We start from the raw sequence: 25,332 nt of genomic DNA on the forward strand, positions 1-25,332 counted from the left end.
CTTGGCAATATATAGCCATTCCTTCACAATCGCTGGATCATCATCCTGCGACTCTCTCCTGAACAGCACAGTGGGTGTACCTACACCTCAGGGACTATAGCTGTTTAAGAAGGCAGCTTACCGTCACCTTCTGAAGGGCAACTAAGGATGGGCAATAAATGCTGATCTAACTAGCAACGCCCACATCCCATAAATGAATTTTTAAAAAGCGATGGAGTGGAAGTGACAAGTGACAGTGCTGGGACATTGATGGGGCCCAGTGCAGGTCTGAGAGGAAAGACAGTAAAACAAATGGTCTACCTTTCTGAGAAAGAGGGAGCATATGTTTACCTGTACTGCTGGAGATAGTGAAACAGCACTGTACTGCTGGAGGTTGGGAAACAACAATGAACTGCTGGAGGTAGGGATACAGCACTGTACTGCTGGAGGTAGAGAAATAGTACTGTACTGCTGGAGGTAGGGATACAGCACTGTACTGCTGGAGGTAGAGAAATAATACTGTACTGCTGGAGGTAAGGAAACAGCACTGCACTGCTGGAGGTAGGGATACAGCACTGTACTGCTGGAGGTAGAGAAACAGCACTGTGCTGCTGGGGTTAGGGAAACAGCACTGTACTGCTGGAGGTTAGGACACAGCACTGCACTGCTCGAGGTTAGGAAACAGCACTGTGCTGCTGAAGCTAAGGAAACAACACTGTACTGCTGGAGGTAAGGAAACAGCACTGCACTGCAGGAGGTTAGGAAACAGCACTGTACTGCTGGAGGTAAGGAAACAACACTGTACTGCTGGAGGTAAGGAAACAGCACTGCACTGCTGGAGGTTAGGAAACAGCACTGTGCTGCTGGGGTTAGGGAAACAGCACTGTACTGCTGGAGGTAAGGAAACAGCCCTGTACTGCTGGAAGTTGGGAAACAGCACTGTACTGCTGGAGGGAAGGAAACAACACTGCACTGCTGGAGGTTGGGAAACAACACGGTGCTGCTGGGGTTAGGGAAACAGCCCTGTACTGCTGGAGGTAAGGAAACAGCCCTGTACTGCTGGAGGTAAGGGAACAGCACTGTGCTGCTGAAGCTAAGGAAACAGCACTGCACTGCTGGAGGTTGGGAAACAACACTGTGCTGCTGGGGTTAGGGAAACAGCACTGTACTGCTGGAGGTAAGGAAACAGCCCTGTACTGCTGGAGGTAAGGGAACAGCACTGTACTGCAGGAGGTAGGGAAACAACACTGTACTGCTGGAGGTAGGGAAACAGCCCTGTACTGCTGGAGGTAAGGGAACAGCACTGTACTGCTGGAGGTAAGGAAACAGCACTGCACTGCTGGAGGTAAGGAAACAGTACTGTGCTGCTGGAGGTAAGGGAACAGCACTGTACTGCTGGAGGTAAGGGAACAGCACTGTACTGCTGGAGGTTAGGAAACAGCACTGCACTGCTGGAGGTTAGGAAACAGCACTGCACTGCTGGAGGTAGGGAAACAACACTGTACTGCTGGAGGTAGGGAAACAGCCCTGTACTGCTGGAGGTAAGGGAACAGTACTGTACTGCTGGAGGTAAGGAAACAGCACTGCACTGCTGGAGGTAAGGAAACAGTACTGTGCTGCTGGAGGTAAGGAAACAGTACTGTGCTGCTGGAGGTAAGGAAACAGCACTGCACTGCTGGAGGTAAGGAAACAGCACTGTACTGCTGGAGGTTAGGAAACAGCCCTGTACTGCTGGAGGTAGGGAAACAACACTGTACTGCTGGAGGTAGGGAAACAGCCCTGTACTGCTGGAGGTAAGGGAACAGCACTGTACTGCTGGAGGTAAGGAAACAGCACTGCACTGCTGGAGGTAAGGAAACAGTACTGTGCTGCTGGAGGTAAGGGAACAGCACTGTACTGCTGGAGGTAAGGGAACAGCACTGTACTGCTGGAGGTTAGGAAACAGCACTGCAGTGCTGGAGGTTAGGAAGCAGCGCTGTACAGCTGGAGGTAAGGGAACGGCACCGTACTGCTGGAGGTTAGGAAACAGTACTGTGCTGCTGGAGGTAAGGAAACAGCATTGTACTGCTGGAGGTAAGGAAACTGCACTGTACTGCTGGAGGTAAGGAAACAACACTGTACTGCTGGAGGTTAGGAAACAGTACTGTGCTGCTGGAGGTAAGGAAACAGCCCTGTACAGCTGGAGGTAAGGAAACAGCATTGTAATGCTGGAGGTAAGGAAACAGCACTGTACTGCTGGAGGTAAGGAAACAACACTGTACTGCAGAAGCTAAGGAAACAGCACTGTGCTGCTGAAGGTAAGGAAACAGCACTGTACTGCTGGATGTAGGGAAACAACACTGCACTGCTGGAGGTTGGGAAACAGCACTGTACTGCTGGAGGTAAGGAAACAACACTGTACTGCTGGGGTTAGGGAAACAGCACTGTACTGCTGAAGCTAAGGAAACAACACTGTACTGCTGGAGGTTGGGAAACAACACTGTGCTGCTGGAGGTTAGGAAACAACACTGTACTGCTGAAGGTTAGGGAATCAACACCGCACAGCTGGAGGTTAGGAAACCGCACTGTACTGCTGGGGTTAGGGAAACAGCACTGCAGTGCTTGAGGTAAGGAAACAGCACTGTGCTGCTGGAGGTAAGGGAACAGCACTGTGCTGCTGGAGGTAGGGAAACAACACTGCACTGCTGGAGGTAAGGAAACAGCACTGTACTGCTGGGGGTTAAGAAACAGCACTGTACTGCTGGATATTTGGAAACAGCACTGTACTGCTGGAGGTTAGGAAACAGCACTGTACTGCTGGAGGTTAGGAAACAGCACTGATCTGCTGGAGGTAAGGAAACAGCACTGTACTGCAGGAGGTCGGGAAACAACACTGCACTGCTGGAGGTCGGGAAACAGCACTGCACTACAGGAGGTAGGGAACCAGCACTGTACTGCTGGAGGTAAGGGAACAGTACTGTGCTGCTGGAGGTAAGGGAACAACACTGCACTGCTGCAGGTAAGGAAACAGCACCGTACTGTTGGAGGTTAGGAAACGGAACTGTACTGCTGGAGGTTAGGAAACAGCACTGTACTGCTGGAGGTTAGGAAACAGCACTGTACTGCTGGGGTTAGGGAAACAGCACTGTACTGCTGAAGGTTAGGGAATCAACACTGCACAGCTGGAGGTTAGGAAACAGCACTGTACTGCTGGGGCTAGGGAAACAGCACTGTACTGCTGAAGGTTAGGGAATCAACACTGCACTGCTGGAGGTTAGGGAAACAACACTGCACTGCTGGAGGTAAGGAAACAGCACCGTACTGCTGGAGGTTAGGGAACAGCACTGTGCTGCTGGAGGTAAGGGAACAGCACTACTGCTGGAGGCAAGGGAACAGTACTGTGCTGCTGGAGGGAAGGAAACAGCACTGTGCTGCTGAAGGTAATGAAACAGCACTGTACTGCTGGGGTTAGGGAAACATCACTGTACTGCTGGGGTTAGGGAAACAGCACTGTACTGCTGAAGCTAAGGAAACAGCACTGTGCTGCTTGAGGTTGGGAAACAACACTGTGCTGCTGGGGTTAGGGAAACAGCACTGTACTGCTGGGGGTTCGGAAACACCACTGTACTACTGGAGGTAAGGAAACAAGCACTGTACTGCTGGGGTTAGAGCAACAGCACTGTACTGCTGGGGTTAGGGAAACAGCACTGTACTGCTGGAGGTTAGGGAAACAGCACTGTACTGCTGGGGTTAGGGAAACAGCACTGTACTGCTGGGGTTAGGGAAACAGCACTGCACTGCTGGGGTTAGGGAAACAGCACTGCACTGCTGGGGGTAAGGAAACAGCACTGTGCTGCTGGGGGTAAGGAAACAGCACTGTGCTGCTGGGGGTAAGGGAACAGCACTGTGCTGCTGGAGGTAAAGAAACAGTACTGTGCTGCTGGAGGTAAGGGAACAGCACTGTGTTGCTGGAGGTAAGGAAACAGTACTGTGCTGCTGGAGGTAAGGAAACAGTACTGTGCTGATGGAGGTAAGGGAACAGCACTGTGCTGCTGGAGGTAAGGAAACAGCACTGTACTGCTGGATGTTATGGAAACAGCACTGTGCTGCTGGAGGTAACGAAACAGCACTGTGCTGCTGGAGGTAAGGAAACAGTACTGTGCTGCTCGAGGTTAGGGAAACAGCACTGTGCTGCTGGAGGTTAGGGAAACAGCACTGTGCTGCTGGAGGTTAGGGAAACAGCCCTGTACTGCTGGGGTTAGGGAAACAGCACTGTACTGCTGAAGGTTAGGGAATCAACACTGCACTGCTGGAGGTAAGGAAACAGCACTGTACTGCTGAAGGTTAGGGAAACAACACTGCACTGCTGGAGGTAAGGAAACAGCATCGTACTGTTGGAGGTTCGGAAACAGCACTGTACTGCTGGAGGTGAGGAAACAGCACTGTACTGCTGGAGGTTAGGAAACAGCACTGTACTGCTGGAGGTTAGGAAACAGCCCTGTACTGCTGGGGGTAGGGAAACAGCACTGTACTGCTGGGGGTTAGGAAACAACACTGCACTGCTGGAGGTTGGGAAACAGCACTGTACTGCTGGGGGTTAGGGAACAACACTGCACTGCTGGAGGTTAGGAAACAGCACTGCACTGCTGGAGGTAGGGAAACAACACTGCACTGCTGGAGGTAGGGAAACAGCACTGTACTGCTGGAGGTAGGGAAACAGCCCCGTACAGCTGGAGGTAAGTGAACAGCACTGTACTGCTGGAGGTAGGGAAACAACACTGCACTGCTGGAGGTAAGGAAACAGCACTGTACTGCTGGGGGTAAGGAAACAGTACTGTACTGCTGGTGGTTAGGGAACAGCACTGCACTGCTGGAGGTAAGGGAACAGCACTGTACTGCTGGAGGTTAGGGAACAGCACTGTGCTGCTGGAGGTAAGGGAACAGCACTACTGCAGGAGGCAAGGGAACAGCACTGCACTGCTGGCGGTTAGGAAACAATACTGTGCTGCTGGAGGTTGGGAAACATCACTGTGCTGCTGGAGGTAAGGAAACAGCACTGATCTGCTGGGGGTAAGGGAACAGCACTGCACTGCTGGAGGTTAGAAAACAGCACTGCACTGCTGGAGGTTAGGAAACTGCACTGTACCGCTGGAGGTTAGGAAACAGCACTGTACTGCTGGAGGTTAGGAAACAGCACTGTGCTGCTGGAGGTTAGGAAACAGCACTGTGCTGCTGGAGGTTAGGAAACAGCACTGTACTGCTGGAGGTTAGGAAACAGCACTGTGCTGCTGGAGGTTAGGAAACAGCACTGTACTGCTGCAGGTTAGGAAACAGCACTGTGCTGCTGGATGTCAGGCAACAGCACTGTACTGCTGGAGTTTAGGAAACAGCACTGTACTGCTGGAGGTTAGGGAAACAGCACTGTGCTGTTGGAGGTTAGGAAACATCACTGTACTGCTGCAGGTTAGGAAACAGCACTGTGCTGCTGGATGTTAGGCAACAGCACTGTACTGCTGGAGTTTAGGAAACAGCACTGTGCTGCTGGAGGTTAGGAAACAGCACTGTGCTGCTGGAGGTTAGGAAACAGCACTGTGCTGCTGGAGGTAAGGAAACAGCACTGTACTGCTGGAGGTAAGGAAACAGCACTGATCTGCTGGAGGTAAGGAAACAGCTCTGGACTGCTGGAAGTAGGGAAACAGCACTGCACTGCTGGAGGTAAGGAAACAGCACTGCACTGCTGGATGTAGGGAAACAGCACTGTACTGCTGGAGGTAAGGAAACATAACTGCACTGCTGGGGGTAGGGGAACAGCCCTGTACTGCTGGAGGTAGGGAAACAGCACTGTACTGCTGGAGGTAAGGAAACAGTACTGTGCTGCTGGAGGTAAGGAAACAGCACTGTGCTGCTGGAGGTAATGAAACAGCACTGTACTGCTGGGGTTAGGGAAACATCACTGTATTGCTGGGGTTAGGGAAACAGCACTGTACTGCTGAAGCTAAGGAAACAGCACTGTGCTGCTGGAGGTTGGGAAACAACACTGTGCTGCTGGGGTTAGGGAAACAGCACTGTACTGCTGGGGGTTCGGAAACACCTCTGTACTGCTGGAGGTAAGGAAACAAGCACTGTACTGCTGGGGTTAGAGAAACAGCACTGTACTGCATGGGTTAGGGAAACAGCACTGCACTGCTGGGGGTAAGGAAACAGCACTGTACTTCTGGGGGTAAGGAAACAGCACTGTGCTGCTGGGGGTAAGGAAACAGCACGGTGCTGCTGGGGGTAAGGGAACAGCACTGTGCTGCTGGAGGTAAGGGAACAGCACTGTACTGCTGGAGGTTAGGAAACAGTACTGTGCTGCTGGAGGTAAGGGAACAACACTGTACTGCTGGAGGTAAGGAAACAGTACTGTGCTGCTGGAGGTAAGGGAACAGCACTGTGCTGCTGGAGGTAAGGGAACAGCACTGTACTGCTGGAGGTTAGGAAACAGTACTGTGCTGCTGGAGGCAAGGAAACAGCACTGTACTGCTGGAGGTAAGGAAACAGTACTGTGCTGCTGGAGGTAAGGGAACAGCACTGTGCTGCTGGAGGTAAGGAAACAGTACTGTGCTGATGGAGGTAAGGGAACAGCACTGTGCTGCTGGAGGTAAGGAAACAGCACTGTACTGCTGGAGGTAAGGAAACAGCACTGTACTGCTGGAGGTAAATAAACAGCACTGTACTGCTGGGGTTAGGGAAACAGCACTGTACTGCGGGAGGTTATGGAAACAGCACTGTGCTGCTGGAGGTAACGAAACAGCATTGTACTGCTGGAGGTAAGGAAACAGTACTGTGCTGCTCGAGGTTAGGGAAACAGCACTGTGCTGCTGGAGGTTAGGGAAACAGCCCTGTACTTCTGGGGTTAGGGAAACAGCACGGTACTGCTGAAGTTTAGGGAAACAACACTGCACTGCTGGAGGCAGGGAAACAGCAACATACTGTTGGAGGTTAGGAAACAGCACTGTACTGCTGGAGGTTAGGAAACAGCACTGTACTGCTGGAGGTTAGGAAACAGCACTGTACTGCTGGAGGTTAGGAAACAGCACTGTACTGCTGGAGGTTGGTAAACAGCACTGTGCTGCTGGGGGTAGGGAAACAGCACTGTACTGCTGGGGGTTTGGGAACAACACTGCACTGCTGGAGGTTGGGAAACAGCACTGTACTGCTGGGGGTGTGGAAACAGCACTGTACTGCTGGGGGTAGGGAAACAGCACTGTACTGCTGGAGGTAAGGGAACACCACTGCACTGCTGGAGGTAGGGAAACACCACTGTACTGCTGGAGGTAGGGAAATAGCCCCGTACAGCTGGAGGTAAGGGAACAGCACTGTACTGCTGGGGGTAAGGAAACAGTACTGTGCTGCTGGAGGTAAGGGAACAGCACTGTGCTGCTGGAGGTAAGGGAACAGCACTGTGCTGCTGGAGGTTAGGAAACAGCACTGTACTGCTGGAGGTTTGGAAACAGCACTGTACTGCTGGAGGTTAGGAAACAGCACTGTACTGCTGGAGGTTAGGAAACAGCACTGTACTGCTGGAGGTAAGGAAACAGCAGTGATCTGCTGGAGGTAAGGAAACAGCACTGTACTGCAGGAGGTCGGGAAACAACACTGCACTGCTGGAGGTCGGGAAACAGCACTGCACTGCTGGAGACAAGAGAACAGCACTGTACTGCTGGAGGTAAGGAAACAGTACTGTGCTGCTGGAGGTAAGGAAACAGCACTGTACTGCTGGAGGTAAGGAAACAGCACTGTACTGCTGGAGGTAAATAAACAGCACTGTACTGCTGGGGTTAGGGAAACAGCACTGTACTGCGGGAGGTTATGGAAACAGCACTGTGCTGCTGGAGGTAACAAAACAGCACTGTACTGCTGGAGGTAAGGAAACGTACTGTGCTGCTCGAGGTTAGGGAAACAGCACTGTGCTGCTGGAGGTTAGGGAAACAGCCCTGTACTTCTGGGGTTACGGAAACAGCACGGTACTGCTGAAGTTTAGGGAAACAAAACTGCACTGCTTGAGGCAGGGAAACAGCAACATACTGTTGGAGGTTAGGAAACAGCACTGTACTGCTGGAGGTTAGGAAACAGCACTGTACTGCTGGAGGTTAGGAAACAGCACTGTACTGCTGGAGGTTGGTAAACAGCACTGTGCTGCTGGGGGTAGGGAAACAGCACTGTACTGCTGGGGGTTAGGGAACAACACTGCACTGCTGGAGGTTGGGAAACAGCACTGTACTGCTGGGGGTGTGGAAACAGCACTGTGCTGCTGGGGGTGTGGAAACAGCACTGTACTGCTGGAGGTAAGGGAACACCACTGCACTGCTGGAGGTAGGGAAACACCACTGTACTGCTGGAGGTAGGGAAATAGCCCCGTACAGCTGGAGGTAAGGGAACAGCACTGTACTGCTGGGGGTAAGGAAACAGTACTGTGCTGCTGGAGGTAAGGGAACAGCACTGTGCTGCTGGAGGTAAGGGAACAGCACTGTGCTGCTGGAGGTTAGGAAACAGCACTGTACTGCTGGAGGTTAGGAAACAGCACTGTACTGCTGGAGGTTTGGAAACAGCACTGTACTGCTGGAGGTTAGGAAACAGCACTGTACTGCTGGAGGTTAGGAAACAGCACTGTACTGCTGGAGGTAAGGAAACAGCAGTGATCTGCTGGAGGTAAGGAAACAGCACTGTACTGCAGGAGGTCGGGAAACAACACTGCACTGCTGGAGGTCGGGAAACAGCACTGCACTGCTGGAGACAAGAGAACAGCACTGTACTGCTGGAGGTAAGCAAACAGCACTGCACTGCTCGGGGTAGGGGAACAGCCCTGTACTGCTGGAGGTAGGGAAACAGCACTGTACTGCTGGAGGTAGGGAAACAGCACTGTACTGCTGGAGGTAAGGAAACAGCACTGTACTGCTGGGGGTAAGGAAACAGTACTGTACTGCTGGAGGTTAGGGAACAGCACTGTACTGCTGGAGGTAAGGGAACAGCACTGTACTGCTGGAGGTTAGGGAACAGCACTGTGCTGCTGGAGGTAAGGGAACAGCACTACTGCAGGAGGCAATGGAACAGCACTGCACTGCTGGGGGTTAGGAAACAATACTGTGCTGCTGGAGGTAAGGGAACAGCACTGTGCTGCTGGAGGTAAGGGAACAGCACTGTGCTGCTGGAGGTTGGGAAACATCACTGTGCTGCTGGAGGTAAGGAAACAGCACTGATCTGCTGGAGGTAAGGAAACAGCACTCTACTGCTGGAGGTAGGGAAACAACACTGCACTGCTGGATGTAAGGGAAGAGCACTGCACTGCTGGAGGTTAGAAAACAGCACTGCACTGCTGAAGGTTAGGAAACTGCACTGTACCGCTGGAGGTTAGAAAACAGCACTGTACTGCTGGAGGTTAGGAAACAGCACTGTGCTGCTGGAGGTTAGGAAACAGCACTGTACTGCTGGAGGTTAGGAAACAGCACTGCACTGCTGGGGGTAGGGGAACAGCCCTGTACAGCTGGGGGTAGGGAAACAGCACTGTACTGCTGGAGGTAAGGGAACAGCCCTGTACTGCTGGAGGTACGGAAACAACACAGTACTGCTGGAGGTAAGGAAACAGTACTGTGCTGCTGGAGGTAAGGAAATTGCACTGCACTGCTGGAGGTAAGGAAACAGCACTGTACTGCTGGAGGTTAGGAAACAGCACTGTACTGCTGGAGGTTAGGAAACAGCACTGTGCTGCTGGAGGTTAGGAAACAGCGCTGTACTGCTGGAGGTTAGGAAACAGCACTGTGCTGCTGGAGGTTAGGAAACAGCACTACTGCGGGAGGTAAGGAAACAGCACTGTGCTACTGGAGGGTAGGAAACAGCACTGTACTGCTGGAGGTAAATAAACAGCACTGTACTGCTGGGGTTAGGGAAACAGCACTGTACTGCGGGAGGTTATGGAAACAGCACTGTGCTGCTGGAGGTAACGAAACAGCACTGTACTGCTGGAGGTAAGGAAACAGTACTGTGCTGCTCGAGGTTAGGGAAACAGCACTGTGCTGCTGGAGGTTAGGGAAACAGCCCTGTACTTCTGGGGTTAGGGAAACAGCACGGTACTGCTGAAGTTTAGGGAAACAACACTGCACTGCTGGAGGCAGGGAAACAGCAACATACTGTTGGAGGTTAGGAAACAGCACTGTACTGCTGGAGGTTAGGAAACAGCACTGTACTGCTGGAGGTTAGGAAACAGCACTGTACTGCTGGAGGTTAGGAAACAGCACTGTACTGCTGGAGGTTGGTAAACAGCACTGTGCTGCTGGGGGTAGGGAAACAGCACTGTACTGCTGGGGGTTAGGGAACAACACTGCACTGCTGGAGGTTGGGAAACAGCACTGTACTGCTGGGGGTGTGGAAACAGCACTGTACTGCTGGGGGTAGGGAAACAGCACTGTACTGCTGGAGGTAAGGGAACACCACTGCACTGCTGGAGGTAGGGAAACACCACTGTACTGCTGGAGGTAGGGAAATAGCCCCGTACAGCTGGAGGTAAGGGAACAGCACTGTTCTGCTGGGGGTAAGGAAACAGTACTGTGCTGCTGGAGGTAAGGCAACAGCACTGTGCTGCTGGAGGTAAGGGAACAGCACTGTGCTGCTGGAGGTTAGGAAACAGCACTGTACTGCTGGAGGTTAGGAAACAGCACTGTACTGCTGGAGGTTTGGAAACAGCACTGTGCTGCTGGAGGTTAGGAAACAGCACTGTACTGCTGGAGGTTAGGAAACAGCACTGAACTGCTGGAGGTAAGGAAACAGCAGTGATCTGCTGGAGGTAAGGAAACAGCACTGTACTGCAGGAGGTCGGGAAACAACACTGCACTGCTGGAGGTCGGGAAACAGCACTGCACTGCTGGAGACAAGAGAACAGCACTGTACTGCTGGAGGTAAGCAAACAGCACTGCACTGCTCGGGGTAGGGGAACAGCCCTGTACTGCTGGAGGTAGGGAAACAGCACTGTACTGCTGGAGGTAGGGAAACAGCACTGTACTGCTGGAGGTAAGGAAACAGCACTGTACTGTTGGGGGTAAGGAAACAGTACTGTACTGCTGGAGGTTAGGGAACAGCACTGTACTGCTGGAGGTAAGGGAACAGCACTGTACTGCTGGAGGTTAGGGAACAGCACTGTGCTGCTGGAGGTAAGGGAACAGCACCACTGCAGGAGGCAAGGGAACAGCACTGCACTGCTGGGGGTTAGGAAACAATACTGTGCTGCTGGAGGTAAGGGAACAGCACTGTGCTGCTGGAGGTTGGGAAACATCACTGTGCTGCTGGAGGTAAGGAAACAGCACTGATCTGCTGGAGGTAAGGAAACAGCACTCTACTGCTGGAGGTAGGGAAACAACACTGCACTGCTGGATGTAAGGGAAGAGCACTGCACTGCTGGAGGTTAGAAAACAGCACTGCACTGCTGAAGGTTAGGAAACTGCACTGTACCGCTGGAGGTTAGAAAACAGCACTGTACTGCTGGAGGTTAGGAAACAGCACTGTGCTGCTGGAGGTTAGGAAACAGCACTGTACTGCTGGAGGTTAGGAAACAGCACTGCACTGCTGGGGGTAGGGGAACAGCCCTGTACTGCTGGGGGTAGGGAAACAGCACTGTACTGCTGGAGGTAAGGGAACAGCCCTGTACTGCTGGAGGTACGGAATCAACACAGTACTGCTGGAGGTAAGGAAACAGTACTGTGCTGCTGGAGGTAAGGAAACTGCACTGCACTGCTGGAGGTAAGGAAACAGCACTGTACTGCTGGAGGTTAGGAAACAGCACTGTACTGCTGGAGGTTAGGAAACAGCACTGTGCTGCTGGAGGTTAGGAAACAGCGCTGTGCTGCTGGAGGTTAGGAAACAGCACTGTACTGCTGGAGGTTAGGAAACAGCACTGTGCTGCTGGAGGTTAGGAAACAGCACTACTGCGGGAGGTAAGGAAACAGCACTGTGCTACTGGAGGGTAGGAAACAGCACTGTACTGCTGGAGGTTAGGAAACAGCACTGATCTGCTGGAGGTTAGGAAACAGAACTGTACTGCTGGAGGTAATAAAACAGCACTGATCTGCTGGAGGTAGGGAAACAGCACTGCACTGCTGGAGGTAAGGAAACAGCACTGCACTGCTGGAGGTGAGGAAACAACCCTGTACAGCTGGAGGTAAGGGAACAGCACTGTACTGCTGGAGGTAAGGAAACAGCACTGCACTGCTGGAGGTAAGGAAACAGTACTGTGCTGCTGGAGGTAAGGGAACAGCACTGTACTGCTGGAGATAAGGGAACAGCACTGTACTGCTGGAGGTTAGGAAACAGCACTGCACTGCTGGAGGTAAGGAAACAGCCCAGTACAGCTGGAGGTAAGGGAACAGCACTGTACTGCTGGAGGTTAGGGAACAGTACTGTGCTGCTGGAGGTAAGGAAACAGCAATGTACTGCTGGAGGTAAGGAAACAGCACTGTACTGCTGGAGGTAAATAAACAGCACTGTACTGCTGGGGTTAGGGAAACAGCACTGTACTGCGGGAGGTTATGGAAACAGCACTGTGCTGCTGGAGGTAACAAAACAGCACTGTACTGCTGGAGGTAAGGAAACGTACTGTGCTGCTCGAGGTTAGGGAAACAGCACTGTGCTGCTGGAGGTTAGGGAAACAGCCCTGTACTTCTGGGGTTACGGAAACAGCACGGTACTGCTGAAGTTTAGGGAAACAAAACTGCACTGCTTGAGGCAGGGAAACAGCAACATACTGTTGGAGGTTAGGAAACAGCACTGTACTGCTGGAGGTTAGGAAACAGCACTGTACTGCTGGAGGTTAGGAAACAGCACTGTACTGCTGGAGGTTGGTAAACAGCACTGTGCTGCTGGGGGTAGGGAAACAGCACTGTACTGCTGGGGGTTAGGGAACAACACTGCACTGCTGGAGGTTGGGAAACAGCACTGTACTGCTGGGGGTGTGGAAACAGCACTGTGCTGCTGGGGGTGTGGAAACAGCACTGTACTGCTGGAGGTAAGGGAACACCACTGCACTGCTGGAGGTAGGGAAACACCACTGTACTGCTGGAGGTAGGGAAATAGCCCCGTACAGCTGGAGGTAAGGGAACAGCACTGTACTGCTGGGGGTAAGGAAACAGTACTGTGCTGCTGGAGGTAAGGGAACAGCACTGTGCTGCTGGAGGTAAGGGAACAGCACTGTGCTGCTGGAGGTTAGGAAACAGCACTGTACTGCTGGAGGTTAGGAAACAGCACTGTACTGCTGGAGGTTTGGAAACAGCACTGTACTGCTGGAGGTTAGGAAACAGCACTGTACTGCTGGAGGTTAGGAAACAGCACTGTACTGCTGGAGGTAAGGAAACAGCAGTGATCTGCTGGAGGTAAGGAAACAGCACTGTACTGCAGGAGGTCGGGAAACAACACTGCACTGCTGGAGGTCGGGAAACAGCACTGCACTGCTGGAGACAAGAGAACAGCACTGTACTGCTGGAGGTAAGCAAACAGCACTGCACTGCTCGGGGTAGGGGAACAGCCCTGTACTGCTGGAGGTAGGGAAACAGCACTGTACTGCTGGAGGTAGGGAAACAGCACTGTACTGCTGGAGGTAAGGAAACAGCACTGTACTGCTGGGGGTAAGGAAACAGTACTGTACTGCTGGAGGTTAGGGAACAGCACTGTACTGCTGGAGGTAAGGGAACAGCACTGTACTGCTGGAGGTTAGGGAACAGCACTGTGCTGCTGGAGGTAAGGGAACAGCACTACTGCAGGAGGCAATGGAACAGCACTGCACTGCTGGGGGTTAGGAAACAATACTGTGCTGCTGGAGGTAAGGGAACAGCACTGTGCTGCTGGAGGTAAGGGAACAGCACTGTGCTGCTGGAGGTTGGGAAACATCACTGTGCTGCTGGAGGTAAGGAAACAGCACTGATCTGCTGGAGGTAAGGAAACAGCACTCTACTGCTGGAGGTAGGGAAACAACACTGCACTGCTGGATGTAAGGGAAGAGCACTGCACTGCTGGAGGTTAGAAAACAGCACTGCACTGCTGAAGGTTAGGAAACTGCACTGTACCGCTGGAGGTTAGAAAACAGCACTGTACTGCTGGAGGTTAGGAAACAGCACTGTGCTGCTGGAGGTTAGGAAACAGCACTGTACTGCTGGAGGTTAGGAAACAGCACTGCACTGCTGGGGGTAGGGGAACAGCCCTGTACAGCTGGGGGTAGGGAAACAGCACTGTACTGCTGGAGGTAAGGGAACAGCCCTGTACTGCTGGAGGTACGGAAACAACACAGTACTGCTGGAGGTAAGGAAACAGTACTGTGCTGCTGGAGGTAAGGAAATTGCACTGCACTGCTGGAGGTAAGGAAACAGCACTGTACTGCTGGAGGTTAGGAAACAGCACTGTACTGCTGGAGGTTAGGAAACAGCACTGTGCTGCTGGAGGTTAGGAAACAGCGCTGTACTGCTGGAGGTTAGGAAACAGCACTGTGCTGCTGGAGGTTAGGAAACAGCACTACTGCGGGAGGTAAGGAAACAGCACTGTGCTACTGGAGGGTAGGAAACAGCACTGTACTGCTGGAGGTAAATAAACAGCACTGTACTGCTGGGGTTAGGGAAACAGCACTGTACTGCGGGAGGTTATGGAAACAGCACTGTGCTGCTGGAGGTAACGAAACAGCACTGTACTGCTGGAGGTAAGGAAACAGTACTGTGCTGCTCGAGGTTAGGGAAACAGCACTGTGCTGCTGGAGGTTAGGGAAACAGCCCTGTACTTCTGGGGTTAGGGAAACAGCACGGTACTGCTGAAGTTTAGGGAAACAACACTGCACTGCTGGAGGCAGGGAAACAGCAACATACTGTTGGAGGTTAGGAAACAGCACTGTACTGCTGGAGGTTAGGAAACAGCACTGTACTGCTGGAGGTTAGGAAACAGCACTGTACTGCTGGAGGTTAGGAAACAGCACTGTACTGCTGGAGGTTGGTAAACAGCACTGTGCTGCTGGGGGTAGGGAAACAGCACTGTACTGCTGGGGGTTAGGGAACAACACTGCACTGCTGGAGGTTGGGAAACAGCACTGTACTGCTGGGGGTGTGGAAACAGCACTGTACTGCTGGGGGTAGGGAAACAGCACTGTACTGCTGGAGGTAAGGGAACACCACTGCACTGCTGGAGGTAGGGAAACACCACTGTACTGCTGGAGGTAGGGAAATAGCCCCGTACAGCTGGAGGTAAGGGAACAGCACTGTTCTGCTGGGGGTAAGGAAACAGTACTGTGCTGCTGGAGGTAAGGCAACAGCACTGTGCTGCTGGAGGTAAGGGAACAGCACTGTGCTGCTGGAGGTTAGGAAACAGCACTGTACTGCTGGAGGTTAGGAAACAGCACTGTACTGCTGGAGGTTTGGAAACAGCACTGTGCTGCTGGAGGTTAGGAAACAGCACTGTACTGCTGGAGGTTAGGAAACAGCACTGAACTGCTGGAGGTAAGGAAACAGCAGTGATCTGCTGGAGGTAAGGAAACAGCACTGTACTGCAGGAGGTCGGGAAACAACACTGCACTGCTGGAGGTCGGGAAACAGCACTGCACTGCTGGAGACAAGAGAACAGCACTGTACTGCTGGAGGTAAGCAAACAGCACTGCACTGCTCGGGGTAGGGGAACAGCCCTGTACTGCTGGAGGTAGGGAAACAGCACTGTACTGCTGGAGGTAGGGAAACAGCACTGTACTGCTGGAGGTAAGGAAACAGCACTGTACTGTTGGGGGTAAGGAAACAGTACTGTACTGCTGGAGGTTAGGGAACAGCACTGTACTGCTGGAGGTAAGGGAACAGCACTGTACTGCTGGAGGTTAGGGAACAGCACTGTGCTGCTGGAGGTAAGGGAACAGCACCACTGCAGGAGGCAAGGGAACAGCACTGCACTGCTGGGGGTTAGGAAACAATACTGTGCTGCTGGAGGTAAGGGAACAGCACTGTGCTGCTGGAGGTTGGGAAACATCACTGTGCTGCTGGAGGTAAGGAAACAGCACTGATCTGCTGGAGGTAAGGAAACAGCACTCTACTGCTGGAGGTAGGGAAACAACACTGCACTGCTGGATGTAAGGGAAGAGCACTGCACTGCTGGAGGTTAGAAAACAGCACTGCACTGCTGAAGGTTAGGAAACTGCACTGTACCGCTGGAGGTTAGAAAACAGCACTGTACTGCTGGAGGTTAGGAAACAGCACTGTGCTGCTGGAGGTTAGGAAACAGCACTGTACTGCTGGAGGTTAGGAAACAGCACTGCACTGCTGGGGGTAGGGGAACAGCCCTGTACTGCTGGGGGTAGGGAAACAGCACTGTACTGCTGGAGGTAAGGGAACAGCCCTGTACTGCTGGAGGTACGGAATCAACACAGTACTGCTGGAGGTAAGGAAACAGTACTGTGCTGCTGGAGGTAAGGAAACTGCACTGCACTGCTGGAGGTAAGGAAACAGCACTGTACTGCTGGAGGTTAGGAAACAGCACTGTACTGCTGGAGGTTAGGAAACAGCACTGTGCTGCTGGAGGTTAGGAAACAGCGCTGTGCTGCTGGAGGTTAGGAAACAGCACTGTACTGCTGGAGGTTAGGAAACAGCACTGTGCTGCTGGAGGTTAGGAAACAGCACTACTGCGGGAGGTAAGGAAACAGCACTGTGCTACTGGAGGGTAGGAAACAGCACTGTACTGCTGGAGGTTAGGAAACAGCACTGATCTGCTGGAGGTTAGGAAACAGAACTGTACTGCTGGAGGTAATAAAACAGCACTGATCTGCTGGAGGTAGGGAAACAGCACTGCACTGCTGGAGGTAAGGAAACAGCACTGCACTGCTGGAGGTGAGGAAACAACCCTGTACAGCTGGAGGTAAGGGAACAGCACTGTACTGCTGGAGGTAAGGAAACAGCACTGCACTGCTGGAGGTAAGGAAACAGTACTGTGCTGCTGGAGGTAAGGGAACAGCACTGTACTGCTGGAGATAAGGGAACAGCACTGTACTGCTGGAGGTTAGGAAACAGCACTGCACTGCTGGAGGTAAGGAAACAGCCCAGTACAGCTGGAGGTAAGGGAACAGCACTGTACTGCTGGAGGTTAGGGAACAGTACTGTGCTGCTGGAGGTAAGGAAACAGCAATGTACTGCTGGAGGTAAGGAAACAGCACTGTACTGCTGGAGGTAAATAAACAGCACTGTACTGCTGGGGTTAGGGAAACAGCACTGTACTGCGGGAGGTTATGGAAACAGCACTGTGCTGCTGGAGGTAACGAAACAGCACTGTACTGCTGGAGGTAAGGAAACAGTACTGTGCTGCTCGAGGTTAGGGAAACAGCACTGTGCTGCTGGAGGTTAGGTAAACAGCCCTGTACTTCTGGGGTTAGGGAAACAGCACGGTACTGCTGAAGTTTAGGGAAACAACACTGCACTGCTGGAGGCAGGGAAACAGCAACATACTGTTGGAGGTTAGGAAACAGCACTGTACTGCTGGAGGTTAGGAAACAGCACTGTACTGCTGGAGGTTAGGAAACAGCACTGTACTGCTGGAGGTTGGTAAACAGCACTGTGCTGCTGGGGGTAGGGAAACAGCACTGTACTGCTGGGGGTTAGGGAACAACACTGCACTGCTGGAGGTTGGGAAACAGCACTGTACTGCTGGGGGTGTGGAAACAGCACTGTACTGCTGGGGGTAGGGAAACAGCACTGTACTGCTGGAGGTAAGGGAACACCACTGCACTGCTGGAGGTAGGGAAACACCACTGTACTGCTGGAGGTAGGGAAATAGCCCCGTACAGCTGGAGGTAAGGGAACAGCACTGTTCTGCTGGGGGTAAGGAAACAGTACTGTGCTGCTGGAGGTAAGGGAACAGCACTGTGCTGCTGGAGGTAAGGGAACAGCACTGTGCTGCTGGAGGTTAGGAAACAGCACTGTACTGCTGGAGGTTAGGAAACAGCACTGTACTGCTGGAGGTTTGGAAACAGCACTGTACTGCTGGAGGTTAGGAAACAGCACTGTACTGCTGGAGGTTAGGAAACAGCACTGTACTGCTGGAGGTAAGGAAACAGCAGTGATCTGCTGGAGGTAAGGAAACAGCACTGTACTGCAGGAGGTCGGGAAACAACACTGCACTGCTGGAGGTCGGGAAACAGCACTGCACTGCTGGAGACAAGAGAACAGCACTGTACTGCTGGAGGTAAGCAAACAGCACTGCACTGCTCGGGGTAGGGGAACAGCCCTGTACTGCTGGAGGTAGGGAAACAGCACTGTACTGCTGGAGGTAGGGAAACAGCACTGTACTGCTGGAGGTAAGGAAACAGCACTGTACTGTTGGGGGTAAGGAAACAGTACTGTACTGCTGGAGGTTAGGGAACAGCACTGTACTGCTGGAGGTAAGGGAACAGCACTGTACTGCTGGAGGTTAGGGAACAGCACTGTGCTGCTGGAGGTAAGGGAACAGCACTACTGCAGGAGGCAAGGGAACAGCACTGCACTGCTGGGGGTTAGGAAACAATACTGTGCTGCTGGAGGTAAGGGAACAGCACTGTGCTGCTGGAGGTTGGGAAACATCACTGTGCTGCTGGAGGTAAGGAAACAGCACTGATCTGCTGGAGGTAAGGAAACAGCACTCTACTCCTGGAGGTAGGGAAACAACACTGCACTGCTGGATGTAAGGGAAGAGCACTGCACTGCTGGAGGTTAGAAAACAGCACTGCACTGCTGAAGGTTAGGAAACTGCACTGTACCGCTGGAGGTTAGAAAACAGCACTGTACTGCTGGAGGTTAGGAAACAGCACTGTGCTGCTGGAGGTTAGGAAACAGCACTGTACTGCTGGAGGTTAGGAAACAGCACTGCACTGCTGGAGGTTAGGAAACAGCACTGCACTGCTGGGGGTAGGGGAACAGCCCTGTACTGCTGGGGGTAGGGAAACAGCACTGTACTGCTGGAGGTAAGGGAACAGCCCTGTACTGCTGGAGGTACGGAAACAACACAGTACTGCTGGAGGTAAGGAAACAGTACTGTGCTGCTGGAGGTAAGGAAACTGCACTGCACTGCTGGAGGTAAGGAAACAGCACTGTACTGCTGGAGGTTAGGAAACAGCACTGTACTGCTGGAGGTTAGGAAACAGCACTGTGCTGCTGGAGGTTAGGAAACAGCACTGTGCTGCTGGAGGTTAGGAAACAGCACTGTACTGCTGGAGGTTAGGAAACAGCACTGTGCTGCTGGAGGTTAGGAAACAGCACTACTGCTGGAGGTAAGGAAACAGCACTGTGCTACTGGAGGGTAGGAAACAGCACTGTACTGCTGGAGGTTAGGAAACAGCACTGATCTGCTGGAGGTAAGGAAACAGAACTGATCTGCTGGAGGTAGGGAAACAGCACTGCACTGCTGGAGGTAAGGAAACAGCACTGCACTGCTGGAGGTGAGGAAACAACCCTGTACAGCTGGAGGTAAGGGAACAGCACTGTACTGCTGGAGGTAAGGAAACAGCACTGCACTGCTGGAGGTAAGGAAACAGTACTGTGCTGCTGGAGGTAAGGGAACAGCACTGTACTGCTGGAGATAAGGGAACAGCACTGTACTGCTGGAGGTTAGGAAACAGCACTGCACTGCTGGAGGTAAGGAAACAGCCCAGTACAGCTGGAGGTAAGGGAACAGCACTGTACTGCTGGAGGTTAGGGAACAGTACTGTGCTGCTGGAGGTAAGGAAACAGCAATGTACTGCTGGAGGTAAGGAAACAGCACTGTACTGCTGGAGGTTAGGAAACAGTACTGTGCTGCTGGAGGTAAGGAAACAGCCCTGTACATCTGGAGGTAAGGAAACAGCCCTGTACAGCTGGAGGTAAGGGAACACTACTGTGCAGCTGGAGGTAAGGGAACACCACTGTGCAGCTGGAGGTTAGGAAACAGTACTGTGCTGCTGGAGGTAAGGAAACAGCATTGTACTGCTGGAGGTTAGGAAACAGTACTGTGCTGCTGGAGGTAAGGAAACAGCATTGTACTGCTGCAGGTAAGGAAACAGCACTGTACTGCTGGAGGTTAGGAAACAGTACTGTGCTGCTGGAGGTAAGGGAACAGCACTGTGCTGCTGGAGGTAAGGGAACAGCACTGTACTGCTGGAGGTTAGGGAACAGCACTGTGCTGCTGGAGGTAAGGGAACAGCACTGTACTGCTGGAGGCAAGGAAACAGCACTGTGCTGCTGGATGTTGGGAAACAGCACTGTGCTGCTGGAGGTAAGGAAACAGCACTGATATGCTGGAAGTAAGGAAACAGCACTGTACTGCTGGAGGTAGGGAAATAACACTGCACTGCTGGAGGTAAGGGAACAGCACTGCACTGCTGGAGGTACGGAAACAGACTGTACTGCTCTAGGCAAGGAAACAGCACTGCACTGCTGGAGGTAGGGAAACAACACTGCACTGCTGGAGGTAGGGAAACAACACTGCACTGCTGGAGGTAGGGAAACAGCACTGCACTGCTGGAGGTAAGGAAACAGCACTGCACTGCTGGAGGTAGGGAAACAGCACTGTACTGCTGGAGTTCAGGAAACAGCACTGCACTGCTGGGGGTAGGGGAACAGCCCTGTACTGCTGAAGGTAGGGAAACAGCACTGTACTGCTGGAGGTAAGGAAACAGTACTGTGCTGCTGGAGGAAAGGAAACAGCACTGTGCTGCTGAAGGCAAGGAAACAGCACTGTACTGCTGGGGTTAGGGAAACATCACTGTACTGCTGGGGTTAGGGAAACAGCACTGTACTGCTGAAGCTAAGGAAACAGCACTGTGCTGCTGGAGGTTGGGAAACAACACTGTGCTGCTGGGGTTAGGGAAACAGCACTGTACTGCTGGAGGTAAGGAAACACCACTGTACTGCTGGAGGTAAGGAAACAGCACTGTACTGCTGGGGTTAGGGAAACAGCACTGTACTGCTGGGGTTAGGGAAACAGCACTGCACTGCTGGGGTAAGGAAACAGCACTGTACTACTGGGGGGAAGGAAACAGCACTGTGCTGCTGGGGGTAAGGAAACAGCACTGTGCTGCTGGGGGTAAGGAAACAGCAGTGTGCTGCTGGAGATAAGGGAACAGCACTGTGCTGCTGGAGGTAAGGGAACAACACTGGAGTGCTGGAGGTAAGGAAACAGCACTGCACCGCTGGAGGGAAGGGAACAACACTGTACTGCTGAAGGTTAGGGAAACAACACTGCACTGCTGCAGGTAAGGAAACAGCACCGTCCTGCTGGAGGTTAGGAAACAGCACTGTACTGCTGAAGGTTCGGGAATCAACACTGCACAGCTGGAGGTTAGGAAACAGCACTGTACTGCTGGGGTTAGGGAAACAGCACTGCACTGCTTGAGGTAAGGAAACAGCACTGTGCTGCTGGAGGTAAGGGAACAGCACTGTGCTGCTGGAGGTAAGGAAACAGCACTGTACTGCTGGAGGTTAGGAAACAGTACTGTGCTGCTGGAGGTAAGGGAACAACACTGCACTGCTTGAGGTAAGGAAACAGCACCGCACTGCTTGAGGTAAGGAAACAGCACTGTGCTGCTGGAGGTAAGGGAACAGCACTGTACTGCTGGAGGTAGGGAAACAACACTGCACTGCTGGAGGTAAGGAAACAGCACTGTACTGCTTGGGTTAAGGAAACAGTACTGTGCAGCTGGAGGTAAGGGAACAGCACTGTGCTGCTGGAGGTAAGGGAACAGCACTGTCCTGCTGGAGGTTAAGAAACAGCACTGTACTGCTGGAGGTTAGGAAACAGCACTGTACTGCTGGATATTTGGAAACAGCACTGTACTGCTGGAGGTTAGGAAACAGCACTGTACTGCTGGAGGTTAGGAAACAGCACTGATCTGCTGGAGGTAAGGAAACAGCACTGTACTGCAGGAGGTCGGGAAACAACACTGCACTGCTGGAGGTCGGGAAACAGCACTGCACTACAGGAGGTAGGGAAACAGCACTGTACTGCTGGAGGTAAGGAAACAGCACTGTACTACTGGAGGTAAGGAAACAGCACTGCACTGCTCGGGGTAGGGGAACAGCCCTGTACTGCTGGAGGTAGGGAAACAGCACTGTACTGCTGGTGGTAGGGAAACAGCACTGTACTGCTGGAGGTAGGGAAACAGCACTGTTCTGCTGGAGATAGGGAAACAGCACTGTGCTGCTGGAGGTTAGGAAACAGTACTGTGCTGCTGGAGGTAAGGGAACAGCACTGTGCTGCTGGAGGTAAGGGAGCAGCACTGTGCTGCTGGAGGTAAGGGAACAGCACTGTACTGCTGGAGGTTAGGGAACAGCACTGTACTGCTGGAGGTAAGGGAACAGCACTGTACTGCTGGAGGTTAGGGAACAGCACTGTGCTGCTGGAGGTAAGGGAACAGCACTCCTGCTGGAGGCAAGGGAACAGCACTGCACTGCTGTGGGTTAGGAAACAATACTGTGCTGCTGGAGGTAAGGGAACAGCACTGTGCTGCTGGAGGTTGGGAAACAGCACTGTGCTGCTGGAGTTAAGGAAACAGCACTGATCTGCTGGAGGTAAGGAAACAGCACTGATCTGCTGGAGGTAAGGAAACACCACTGTACTGCTGGAGGTAGGGAAACAACACCGCATAGCTGGAGGTAAGGGAACAGCACTGCACTGCTGGAGGTCAGGAAACAGCACTGCACTGCTGGATGTTGGAAACAGCACTGTGTTGCTGGAGGTTAGGAAACAGCACTGTGCTGCTGGAGGTTAGGAAACAGCACTGTACTGCTGGAGGTTAGGAAACAGCACTGTACTGCTGGAGGTTAGGAAACAGCACTGTGTTGCTGGAGGTTAGGAAACAGCACTGTGCTGCTGGAGGTAAGGAAACAGCACTGATCTGCTGGAGGTAAGGAAACAGCACTGTCCTGCTGGAGGTAAGGAAACAGCACTGCACTGCTGGAGGTAGGGAAACAACACTGCACTGCTGGAAGTAGGGAAATAGCACTGCACTGCTGGAGGTAAGGAAACAGCACTGCACTGCTGGAGGTAAGGAAACAGCACTGCACTGCTGGGGGTAGGGGAACAGCCCTGTACTGCTTGAGGTAGGGAAACAGCACTGTACTGCTGGAGGTAAGGAAACAGTACTGTGCTGCTGGAGGTAAGGAAACAGCACTGTGCTGCTGGAGGTAGGGAAACAGCACTGTGCTGCTGAAGGTAAGGAAACAGCACTGTACTGCTGGGGTTAGGGAAACATCACTGTACTGCTGGGGTTAGGGAAACAGCACTGTACTGCTGGGGTTAGGGAAACAGCACTGTACTGCTGGAGGTAGGGAAACAGCACTGTACTGTTGAAGCTAAGGAAACAGCACTGTGCTGCTGGAGGTTGGGAAACAACACTGTGCTGCTGGGGTTAGGGAAACAGCACTGTACTACTGGGGGTTCGGAAACAGCACTGTACTGCTGGAGGTAAGGAAACAGCACTGTACTGCTGGGGTTAGGGAAACAGCACTGTAATGCTGGGGTTAGGGAAACAGCACTGTACTGCTGGGGGTAAGGAAACAGCACTGTACTGCTGGAAGTTAGGAAACAGCACTGATCTGCTGGAGGTAAGAAAACAGCACTGTGCTGCTGGAGGTAAGGAAACAGCACTGTACTACTGGAGGTAAGGAAACAGCACCGCACTGCTCGGGGTAGGGGAACAGCCCTGTACTGCTGGAGGTAGGGAAACAGCACTGTACTGCTGGAGGTAGGGAAACAGCACTGTACTGCTGGAGGTTAGGAAACAGCACTGTACTGCTGGACGTTAGGAAACAGCACTGCACTGCTGGAGGTTAGGAAACAGCACTGCACTGCTGGAGGTTAGGAAACAGCACTGCACTGCTGGGGGTAGGGGAACAGCCCTGTACTGCTGGGGGTAGGGAAACAGCACTGTACTGCTGGAGGTAAGGGAACAGCCCTGTACTGCTGGAGGTACGGAAACAACACAGTACTGCTGGAGGTAAGGAAACAGTACTGTGCTGCTGGAGGTAAGGAAACTGCACTGCACTGCTGGAGGTAAGGAAACAGCACTGTACTGCTGGAGGTTAGGAAACAGCACTGTACTGCTGGAGGTTAGGAAACAGCACTGTGCTGCTGGAGGTTAGGAAACAGCGCTGTGCTGCTGGAGGTTATGAAACAGCACTGTACTGCTGGAGGTTAGGAAACAGCACTGTGCTGCTGGAGGTTATGAAACAGCACTGTACTGCTGGAGGGTAGGAAACAGCACTGTACTGCTGGAGGTTAGGAAACAGCACTGATCTGCTGGAGGTAAGGAAACAGAACTGTACTGCTGGAGGTAATGAAACAGCACTGATCTGCTGGAGGTAGGGAAACAGCACTGCACTGCTGGAGGTAAGGAAACAGCACTGCACTGCTGGAGGTGAGGAAACAACCCTGTACAGCTGGAGGTAAGGGAACAGCACTGTACTGCTGGAGGTAAGGAAACAGCACTGCACTGCTGGAGGTAAGGGAACAGCACTGTACTGCTGGAGATAAGGGAACAGCACTGTACTGCTGGAGGTTAGGAAACAGCACTGCACTGCTGGAGGTAAGGAAACAGCACAGTACAGCTGGAGGTAAGGGAACAGCACTGTACTGCTGGAGGTTAGGAAACAGTACTGTGCTGCTGGAGGTAAGGAAACAGCCCTGTACATCTGGAGGTAAGGAAACAGCACTGTACTGCTGGAGGTAAGGGAACACTACTGTGCAGCTGGAGGTAAGGGAACACCACTGTGCAGCTAGAGGTTAGGAAACAGTACTGTGCTGCTGGAGGTAAGGAAACAGCATTGTACTGCTGGAGGTTAGGAAACAGTACTGTGCTGCTGGAGGTAAGGAAACAGCATTGTACTGCTGGTGGTAAGGAAACTGCACTGTACTGCTGGAGGTTAGGAAACAGTACTGTGCTGCTGGAGGTAAGGGAACAGCACTGTGCTGCTGGAGGTTAGGGAACAGCACTGTACTGCTGGAGGTAAGGGAACAGCACTGTACTGCTGGAGGTTAGGGAACAGCACTGTGCTGCTGGAGGTAAGGGAACAGCACTGTACTGCTGGAGGCAAGGAAACAGCACTGTGCTGCTGGATGTTGGGAAACAGCACTGTGCTGCTGGAGGTAAGGAAACAGCACTGATATGCTGGAAGTAAGGAAACAGCACTGTACTGCTGGAGGTAGGGAAATAACACTGCACTGCTGGAGGTAAGGGAACAGCACTGCACTGCTGGAGGTAAGGAAACAGCACTGCACTGCTGGAGGTACGGAAACAGACTGTACTGCTCTAGGCAAGGAAACAGCACTGCACTGCTGGAGGTAGGGAAACAACACTGCACTGCTGGAGGTAGGGAAACAACACTGCACTGCTGGAGGTAG

This window comes from Scyliorhinus torazame, chromosome 9 (genome assembly GCF_047496885.1).
Source record: "Scyliorhinus torazame isolate Kashiwa2021f chromosome 9, sScyTor2.1, whole genome shotgun sequence".
In the NCBI taxonomy this organism is placed as follows: Eukaryota; Metazoa; Chordata; class Chondrichthyes; order Carcharhiniformes; family Scyliorhinidae; genus Scyliorhinus; species Scyliorhinus torazame.